This window comes from Lacerta agilis, chromosome 8 (assembly GCF_009819535.1).
Source record: "Lacerta agilis isolate rLacAgi1 chromosome 8, rLacAgi1.pri, whole genome shotgun sequence".
Taxonomy (NCBI): Eukaryota; Metazoa; Chordata; class Lepidosauria; order Squamata; family Lacertidae; genus Lacerta; species Lacerta agilis.
Genome location: NC_046319.1, coordinates 38,216,558 through 38,224,819, shown reverse-complemented (window position 1 = coordinate 38,224,819; position 8,262 = coordinate 38,216,558). Strand labels below are relative to the sequence as shown.

General features: G+C 46.6%; 1 protein-coding gene across 2 annotated transcripts in view; it reads left to right on the top strand.

Annotated features, from left to right (window-relative positions):
- The first annotated feature begins 338 nt into the window (after positions 1-338).
- The window catches only part of ZNF469 (zinc finger protein 469), a 73,036-nt gene continuing 65,112 nt past the window's right edge, over positions 339-8,262 (top strand). For both annotated transcript variants that reach the window (XM_033157010.1, XM_033157009.1), the window contains exon 1: positions 339-538. The gene's annotated coding sequence lies outside the window, so the exon portion shown is untranslated. The remainder of the gene's footprint in view (positions 539-8,262) is intronic.

The following is an 8,262-nucleotide window of genomic DNA, read 5'->3' as shown; positions in this document are numbered from 1 at the left end:
ATCAAAGCAAGCAAGGTCTTTGCGAATTGCTGCTGAAGTGTGGATAACTAACTGGGGGGCAGGAGAGAGTATGAGGAACAGTGAGAGCCAGACTGGACAGAGGCCTTCCATCCCTCACTTCCATTCCTTCCCAAAGGGAGAGATGTTCCCACACACCTTGGCCCTGCCAATTCTGGACTCTGTCTCTCTCTGCCTGCCTTTTCTCTCTCTGGGCTGTGCCTGGTGCTGCTGCTGCTGCTGCTGCTGCTGCTGCTGCCTCCTTCTCCTCCTGGAGCCTTGACTTCTGTTTGCTACTGGCTGGTGCAGCTGAGAGGAGGCGTGCGCTGCCTGCGAGGAGAGGCTCCCTCCGTGCCTGTGGTCAGTCATGAAACATTTCTCTTTTCCTCCGCAGATTACTAAGCAACTGCACAGCGCAAGGCACTCACTGGATTTGCCTGTCTGCCTGCCTCTGCCTTTCCAGAGCTGCTACCAGCCTCCCCCTCCCAGGCCAGTCCCTCCAAAGGCTCAGCCTTGCAGCACTCTGCAACTCTATAATGAGGTAAGCCTCCTTCCCTTTGTCTCTGGTGCAGTGGAAATGCTCTGTGAGGTTGTATGTATGAGAGAGGAGTACAGTAGGGACTGATGTTGCAGCTCATCTCCCCCCCCCCAGTATATGAGGTTTGGGGTTCTGTCCTCAGATCTTCCAGGTTTTGCTCTCAGAGTTATTTATTTATTGTAATTTTTTTACAAATTGTGGTGCAGTTATTATCCTCCTCTCTGTCTTTCTCTTTCTGCATTCTGCAATAAAAAAGTTGCATCAGTATTTTGGCAGGAAGGGGGGGGAATGAGTTGCTCTGTGCAGTCTGTTGAACTTTTTCATTCAGTCTCCCACCAAAAAAATGGGAAGGAGACTTTGCAGGAGTTAAAAGAGCAGAGCCAGGGGATGTGTCTCTCTCACGCACCCCTGAAATATTCGAGCTATTTGTGTCATCTCTCTCAGACCTCTGCAAGAAAGTAGACCAACCCTTCCATATGCCCCCTTGGCATAGAAGTGTGTGAGTTCTTGGAGGAGCTCAGGCTCTTGAGTATGGCACCAAGAGGAGCTTGACTTGTACTGCTGAGGTCTACCAGGAAGAGGGTTCTCAGAAATGCTTAGAGACCCCTCCCTTCTCCCCCCACCCCGTGGATCTGTGGGTGTGAGGTTGCTGGGAGGTGAGGAGTTAATACCTCATCTTTCCTCTCCTCCCTCCCCCTTCCCATCTCTTGGATTCATCTGTAAAAAATAAAAAGTGAAGATAGATCTGATCATCTGCTGAGCAGAGAAGCTGCCTTTGATCTGAGCTGTTCCTCCTCTTCTTTTTCTCTATGGGTGTCTCTCATTTTAACCCTTTTTCCTGGTGGTTTCTGGTTGTGTTTAAGGAACCACATAATTTGCATCAGTAATCTTAGATCACACAGGTGGGAGTAGGGTCCTAGTTTGCACAGAGCTGCCAGGGGACAGTCCTCTGTCTCAAAGCATCTTATATTGGAAGGGCTGTGTCCAGTCTGAAGATAAGGAACCCCAAGAAGGGAGAGCAGGAGGGAGTCTTGACGTTCCCCATCCGCAGTGGGTACCTGGGTGGCAGACAGGCACTCAGCTAGTCACCTGCTCACAGCCTTACCAGCCCAGCCCACCCTGGTGAGATGTATTGTATTTCTATTTCAATCATAGTAATTCTTTATAAATTTGCATCTAGACATACCTATAAGCATATACATATTTTATGCAATTCCATGTGACCTTTGGTTCTTTTAGTGGTTGGGCATTAGTGACTTTTTGGCTATGTGACGTTTTAAGGCTCAGTGTAATATCTTAGCACATAAATACATTTAAAGTGCTGGGAGTTGGTTTGGGGGCAGCAGAGAGGATCCAGGATGCATGATTCCTGCATGTTTCTTTACAGTGCTAAATAAGAGAATTCCTCTGAGCATGTACAGAGAGTGGACAGGCACTGCTGGCTGCCATGAACCTAGGGTTGGAGGGAGATTATTTTGATTAGCAAGCTCTAAGTATGTTTGAATGCCAGCACCTGTTTGTTCATGGTGGTTTTTAGGAACTAAACACTGTGACAATGAGATGAGTTTCCATCATATTGTGTTTTTCACAGTTCTAGAAGAAGCCAAATAAAATATACCCTTGTCATTGCAAATGTGTACAAACCTACTAGTACAAATGGTAGATTGACAGAACAAGCTTATATATGGCTGCTCAGAAGTGAGTCCCATGGAGTTCAACAGAGCTTTCTTCTGGGGAAGAGTGTATAGGATTGCACCCTAACTTGCTCTTTCATTCAAACAATCAGGGCAAATGAACAAATTGCTTTGTGCATTACTAGTCCCTCCCATTCACCTTTTATACCATTGAACTCAGTGGGATTCACTTCTGTTCTGAGTAGCAGGCACATCTAGTATTGCACTGTAAAGCTGTGCCTTTGCACTTTATTACATTTCTATCTCACCTTCCCTCCCTTTACCTGCACAACAACCCTGCAAGGTAGGTGAGGCTAAAACATCAGGTCACTAGCCCAAGGTTGCCCAGTCCTAGTCCAGCATTTCAACCACTGTGCTGGACTCACCCAGATCAAACTCGATCTTGTGAATAACCTGGCCACGTCTGTACCAACCTCTGTACCTCAAATAAAATAAAGTAAAAAGCAAAAAAGCAAAACAGGGTTGATGTGGAAGGAGAGCTTGCCAAGAGCTCCTCTCTCAATGCCATGCAAACACCAGAACCACCTTTTGATTGCCACAGCCTGCAATGTGGTCTCTAAAACTTGATGTCGGAGTCTTGTGGGCCACTGGGTAGCCCATGTAGAAGCAGCCTGTGTAAGGGCACCAATGAGTGGAATGCTGAAGGAATATCTATCCCACCACCCTCATCCAATACATGGTCTAGCTTATAGATCCTCATAGTGCTTCATTCCTAAATCAGGAGATGCCACCAAGGCCCCCACTGGCCTAGAATAGACTGACTCCCTTCCACAAGTCTGTGATTGCATCCCAGGTTAGGGTGGCCACTTACGCATCACCACCCCCAATGGAAATGCATCCTCAAAATGAAGAGAAAATATGGCACAGACTTGCAAAAAAACAAAAAACAAAAAGGTGTATATGAACTTAAATGTATGACTGTAGATTTAGAAATGCTCACCCTAATTTAGTAAGAAATGCTGTATATCTTACCATGGTGGGAAAGACTATGAGAAGCTGAGATGTGTGTGCTGGCTCAGTCCACTCTCCAGGTGCTCCCTGTTGATGGGCAACTTCCAGTTTTGCCTCCCTGTCCCCAGTGCTCTCCCTTCGTAGGAGTCTTTATTCTATAAACCAAAGTTAGACGGGAGTGGCCTTCAGATCAAGGATTGTCCTCTCTCTAGTTGGACACATATCTGGAGTTTGATTGCAGGGGGGTGGAAGTGGGAAATATGATCTGCACATGCTCAGGGATACTATCTTCCTTACTTTACGTGATCCAGGGTTGAACTTCTGCATTGGTCCAATGCTGGCTTTACATTGTCAAGGGCTGTGGTTTGGAAAGCACCTTCCTGGGTCAAGTTCTGAGGATGTTTGACAACCATCTGTATGCACCCCAGTGTGTGGTACAGTGTATTGTAGAGCCAGGATGGTGCAGTGGTTTGAGAGTGTCATACTAGAACCTGGGAGACCAGAGTTCAGATCCCCCACTCAGCCATGAAGCTCACTTGGGCCAGACACAGCCTCTCAGCCTAACCTACCTCATAAGGTGGTTGTGAGGATAAAATGAGGAGGGGGAGAAACATGCACACCACCATGAGTACTTTGGAGAGAGAGAGAGAGAGAGAAAGCTGGAATGTAAATGCAATAAGTGTGAAATGTGAAGCAGTGCTTCCAAGGAGACACCTTCCCTCCAGACCCTGCGTGGATGCTCATAATCCTGTAAGCCGTCTCCTCCTGCAGATGTCTCTGGATCTAGAGGAGCACTCAGAGAGATAAGATAGCAAAGAGAGGCAGACAGGGGGCTTTGGCACTGGGCCGCCGTGAACCTGTTTTGCCTTTGCTCATTGCAACACTGTGCAACAGTGAACCTGCTGTGGTCGCACCGTTCCCTGTTGCTGCACTTCTCCTTGACCAGGGAAACAGGGCCCTGCCACTTTAATGCGGAATCCCCCTTTAAGTGACTTTCCATTTGCTGCGCGCAGAGTGCTGAGAAGTGTGGTTTTACAGATATCTTTTGAATTGTGAGCTACGGAGCAGAAAGAAAGAAAGAAAGAAAGAAAGAGAAAGAAAGAAAGAAAGAAAGAAAGTCTTGCTCAACCACTGTTGTAGTACTCATAATCCTTCACTCCCACCAGGCTGGCGGGGAATGGGGGAGGCATCCTGGGGCAGAGGGATCCTCCTGACTAGTCACTTGGCATCTGTCCTTTTATGTGGGCCGAAGAGTAGATGGGAACACTGCGATTCAGAGGCCCTAGAAAACAGTTTAAACACAGGTCAAGCAATCTGTGCCTTAAACATACCAATAAGAAGACCCTGAAGGAGATAAATGGTCAGTTAAATTGTGTTTATTTTGTCTCCCTCACCTCCCCAGTGTTGTAAATTCCAGATGTTTTTACTTTGCTCTTACTGGTTCCCCTCTGTTTTTATTGCCTTGTTTGATAGTGTGACCTAGCAGTTAGAATTGTCAAGCCGGAAGTGGGGAGACCTGGGCACAAACCGTCACTGAGCCACAAACCTGCCTGGCTGATGTTGGGCCAGCTGTTAAGCTGAACCTACCTGACAGGGTTGTTGTGAGGAAAAAAGGGGCAAGGGGCCATGTCTGCAGACTGGAGCTCTCTATAAAGGACAGGATAAAAATGTTGGCCTGCCATGTGTCAGTGAAGCTGTCATTGCAAATCCTGTGCTGAGGAGCAGGGTTGGGGTTGATGACTTTAAGGACCCTTCCAGCTCTATAATTTTATGATTCTGTGATCATCAGCCCCTTCCCCTTTCCTGGCCAAAAGAGAAGTGGCAGAAACTGCTCACTGCAAAGGGCCCATTTGGGCCTGTTTCTTTTAAAAAAAGAGAAGGGTGGACTCTTTGCCCCTCATAGATCAGGTGTGCTTCTGCGGTGTTGTGTTTCGTGGTGGCGGCATGCACCCAGGGTTTGTGCGTTGCTGGCAAGAGCCAAGTTCCCACCAGCTGGAATGTGTCATAAATTACTTGAGGGTTGACCAAAATTAATTTTCATTTTATTTTCATAATGTCTGCTGCTGGAAACTGAGCAGGCAGCTCGGCAGAGGCAGCGGATGAGGCTGAGGGAAGGGTTCTGTTTCCTCACTTAACTAGGATTTGCCTTCCTCCCCCTGACAAACGGAAGGCAGCCCTTTCAGCCTCTGGATTTGTGAAACTTTCTCCGAGTGCCAGCTCTGCTTAGATGGGGGGACTTCTGAGTGTTAGTGGGAGAAATCTGAGTCTTCGGCTTTTTGCTTAACTCTTTCGAGGCTTGGCTGTCTCTGTGCACCACCTTTTTAAAGGAAGAATTGGCAACATGCTTGAGGATTTGGCAGGGAACACTTGGGACTGAATTTCACCAGGGTTAGGCCTGATCTAGCAAAGGATCAGACATTTTTATTCATTTGTTTATTTCAGAATTTATATGCTGCCTTTCAGGGCAAAACCCTACCAATAATGCAATAATGGAGAAATACGAAACTTGCTAAAACTGGTTGTTTTTTTGCTTTTAAAAGGGAAAAGGGGGAAGGGAAGGGCCATGGCTCAATGGCAGAGTGCCTGCTTTACATACAGAATGTCTCAGGTTCAAGCCTTGGCATCTCTAGGTAGGGCTGGGAAGGTACCCTGCCTGAAGTCCAGGAGTGCTGCTGCCAGTCAGTGTAGAAAATGCTGAGGTGGATGGACTCAATATACACCTGATATTTCACCTGTTTTCATTATAGGGCTGATGTGTTTAAACTTTTTGTTAGGTCAGGACTGTTGCTCAGTGGTAGAGCACCTACTTTGAATGCAAAAGGTCCCAGATTCAATTCCTGGCATCTTCATGTAGTGCTGAGGACAAGCCTGAACCTCTGGAGAGCTGCTGCCAGACCATGTAGACTGGGCTAGATGGACCAGTAGTCTGATTCTGTATAAGGCTGCTACCCTTTGTTGCTAGGCAAAGCTAATTATTTCACAGGTGCATACAGAGAACTTCCAGTGGATAGTGCCCTTCCATGTTTATTAAAGTATCTCTCTACCAAGAATGGGCAATGTTGGAGCAAGGAGATGCAAGCTGGCAGTCAGCTTGATGGCCCAGTAGGAGCAGCACATTCAGAGCCACCCTCCTGACACTGTCATTGCTGCTACTTACCTGGATGGGGTGGGGCAGCAGAGAAACCAAGGCCACGTGGTTGCACTGGAAGGAGTACTGGATTACCCAGCAGCAATCCTGCCATGCAACCACCTCCGTGGAAGTAGCAGCACGCTGGTGTTGGGAGGGCAGCTTTGCTCCACCCCCAGACCACTACTGAGATGGAGAAGAGTATGGCTCAGTGGTAGACACCTGCCTTGCATGCAGAAGGTCTCAAGTTAAATCCCTGGCCGCTCCAGGTAGGACTGGGAAATATTCCTGTCTGGAACGCTCGCAAGCCTAAAATCCTGACAATACTGAGCTAGATGGAACAGTGGTATAAAGCAACTCCCTACGTCCCAATGAAGTGCCCCTTCTCTGAATGGAAGTTCTTCTTCACACAGCACATAGATGGCTTTCCATGGCTTTTGATGGCTTTTAGACAACTTAATGGAGGAGAAGGCAACCAGTAGCTACTAACCCTGATGGCTGTGTCCTGCCTTCACTGTTGGAGGCAGCATGCTTCTGAATACCAGTTGCTGGAAACTGCAGAAGGAGAGAGCTGCTGTGGCGCTCAGGTGTAGCTTGTAGGCTTCACATTGGGGCACTTGGTTGGCCTCTATGAGAATGATGATGGGTATTTAAAATTCTGCAATTCACAATTTCTCCTTTAAAGAACATAAGATATGATTTTTAAATACCATGGTGATTTTTTAAAAATGCATAAAATTAACACTGAAAAACTTTTGCAATAACTGAGCTTTGTAAACTTCGTAAAACTGGGCAGGCCGGGCCTTCCTGTTTGGGATTGACAGGGCATCTGACCCTCACCTGAAACTCATAGCTCTCCTGACGAGTGCTTTGGTCTGTTAGAATCCCCTTCTCAATTAAGTAATCAATTTTAATCTAGAATTTAAATTCTCAAAACTTCCCTATTTGTTAATTCAAGCAAGTAAACTACGGCTCTCACTTCATTACAAACAGTATTTCCACCTGCAACACACTTGCAATTAACCAACTAGAAGGATTACTGTTAATAGCACCAGTTTTCCTATAACTTGATATTGCTGGATAGTTTTGATGAACTGCAAAAGCATTTTTAGTTTGCTTTCTGTTGCCACCCTAGAACTTTTCTTCATTACAGTAGTGCCACTTTGTTTTGTACGATTCCTTGCAAATGAAGGGAAACAACTTTTCTGCTTGTGTATGTCGATAATATAATTTCCGTTACTGAGGACAAACAATATTGTACAAAAACAAGATTGGGTGCAGGCCTGGCCAGGACATAGGCATCCTGACTGTGACAAAGGTGACCTGTGTGCTTTCTTGCTCAACAGCTGTTAGGAACTTCAAGGTCTCTGCTCTCCCTTCTTATGGTCTTTGTACTGGACATGGAGACTCCAATAGAGAGCATTCCATGTGAAGAAGCAGGGCAAGTGGGCATCCTATCAAATGACAGGGCAGGAGCTACACGGAGCAGGGCCTTTTCACTGGTGGTGCCCATTGTATGCCTTGCTCTTCCCAGACCTACCTGCTCTCTTTTGGCCTGTATTTTGGAGCTTTATAATTTAGGAAGACCTTGGAAGAACTGGTTGACAAGTCTTATCAATCGCTGACGTATGAGCAGATTTTATTTGCTGCTATTCTGGGCTTCTGGTGCACCAGGGTTTGCACCAGCGTAATAGATACAGGTAGGTAGCCTTGTTGGTCTGCCATAGTCAAAACAAAAGAAAATAAAAAATTCCTTCCAGTAGCACCTTAGAGACCAACTAAGTTAGTTCTTGGTATGAGCTTTCGTGTGCATGCACACTTCTTCAGCGTAATAGAGTTGGCCAGGATGCCAGAAGGGATACTATTTACGAGCTTTCTCCATTATCTGCACAGCAGGGGGTGTTCAGTCAACAGTGCAAAGGCTAAGCTGAAGCATTCCCTGCTGGTTACCTGCT